Source organism: Echinops telfairi, unplaced genomic scaffold, assembly GCF_000313985.2.
Source record: "Echinops telfairi isolate 266 unplaced genomic scaffold, ASM31398v2 ScPeMD7_60;HRSCAF=208, whole genome shotgun sequence".
Taxonomy (NCBI): Eukaryota; Metazoa; Chordata; class Mammalia; order Afrosoricida; family Tenrecidae; genus Echinops; species Echinops telfairi.
Genome location: NW_022103958.1, coordinates 1,003,233 through 1,005,183, shown reverse-complemented (window position 1 = coordinate 1,005,183; position 1,951 = coordinate 1,003,233). Strand labels below are relative to the sequence as shown.

At 33.1% G+C, this 1,951-nt stretch overlaps 1 protein-coding gene across 1 annotated transcript in view; it reads right to left on the bottom strand.

Moving 5' to 3' along the window:
* The window catches only part of LOC105979127 (olfactory receptor 10AG1-like), a 21,635-nt gene that overhangs the window by 18,854 nt on the left and 830 nt on the right, over positions 1-1,951 (bottom strand). The window lies entirely within an intron of this gene.

Below are 1,951 nucleotides of genomic sequence, written 5' to 3'. Positions count from 1 at the left end.
CAACAATATGCCAAATGAGCATCCTAATAAAGACTTAAATGGGCTCCCAAACTTCCCCCATAGCACACATCTGCCCAGCATCCTAAAGCCTGCATATGTGTTACCTACACAAGCACCAACAAACATCCATGTAGGTAAGTAAATCTCTGTGCTTGTGTTTCTGAAAATGAAGGGAACTGCCTTAGATCATTAGCAACATTACCTTGTTGAATAAAACCAATTCTGAGAATCATTACCATTGATTCATCTCTCTTGAGGCAGGCTCACGTCTTAGAAACAGATTGATATTTGAAAATGTAAACCCTTATTTTCTCATTTTTCCTTTTCTGTAAAAATGAGTTAGACTAACTCCTGTCTGGTAGAGTTTTGAATACTTTGAAATGATTTTCCTCTTGCTAGTTGTCTCTTATCTCTCTAATTGCTCCTCAAGCCCCCATGGAAGAGAGAGAATGAAAGAATGTCTCGGTATCTCTCTCACCCCACTCCACATCGAATAATAGCTTCAGGAGGGACCCTGATCTGATGCTGCCTGTAAATTTTCAGGACATTATCTTTTTGTTATTATATTTACATGTGCTATCTTCTCTGAGTTCTAATAATTGCTATTAGATTTTTCAGTTTTTGATGTGCACAGTATTTGAGAATTGTGGTGATACCTCTGGATTCCTTTGCTCTTGGCCAGAGTAGTGTTTACTCTGTTTTTTTTTAATCACAGATGCTCCTCCTGCTCCTTCTTGTTCTGAGTAGGGATAATTCCTGCACTTTTTTTCTCCACTTGGAGCAATGTTTATACAAGTAAGCATTCTTTTACTAATGGACAACATCTTCAAAGCAGATGAAAACTTGAGCGCAACCTTTTAAAGCCGTATGTCCTAGTGACAGATATGATTTTATGGAGTTTTATTGTGTTCATATATGTACAATTTACTACATAAGCTTAAAATGCTGAAAAGCAATAGGTACTAAAATTAATATAAAGAGAGAAACAGCATAAGTAAGTAGCTACCACAACTTGTTCTATCCACATGAACACAAATATATTGTTTCATTTTCTTGATTACATGAATAACATGGGCTCGTTGTAATAGCACCAAAAGTAAGAAACATTAAAGTAAAATAATAAGTACTTATCTATGGAATATTCATAATTAACATTTGGTAAAATATTCCCATTCATTATATTCAATGTGTGTATGCATGTATGTATGCTGTTAACAAGGTATTTTTATGTTTCTGTTTTATTTATTGTTGTTGTTAGATGCTATCAATTCAATTCCAACTGTTAGTGAGCCCTGTATTTTTATTTTTACATCAATTTCCTCTTTCATAACTTGTTCAACCATCCTATCATCTCTACAATACACAGAAACAAAATGAAGGAAAACGTAAACTTCTACACAAACTCAGTATTTTTTTACATTATAAAATGTTTAATGCTAACATATTTTATTATACCATAGGATTATATTATAGAAGAAACTCTAATATGCACAAAAAGTGCGCCTAATGTTCAAATGGCATTGGTTTATCATCATAAGTTTTAAAATAAATCCTCACTGAAAGTCCCTATTCTTTCACTCCTTGAGGCCAAAATGTGCATGCAGTTTGAAGTAATGTATAGTTCCAACTTGGTTTTAAAAGAGGATGTCACAATTGTATCACCAATCATGAGAATAATGATATTACTTCCAATAAGTAATTTTGCATATTATTTATCATAACTCACTAAATTTGTCCTGAAAAAGTTGATAATGTGGGAAGACTTAAAATTACAAAATTACTAATATACTGACTTGCTATTGACTGTTACCTGTATATATTTAGAGATATCGATCTGTTGAAATTCATTTGTATAACAACTTTCTCAGGGCCATTATGACATCCTTATTCCTTAGACTGTATATTATGGGGTTGAACATCGGAGTGAGAATAGTATAGAAAAGGGAAAGGA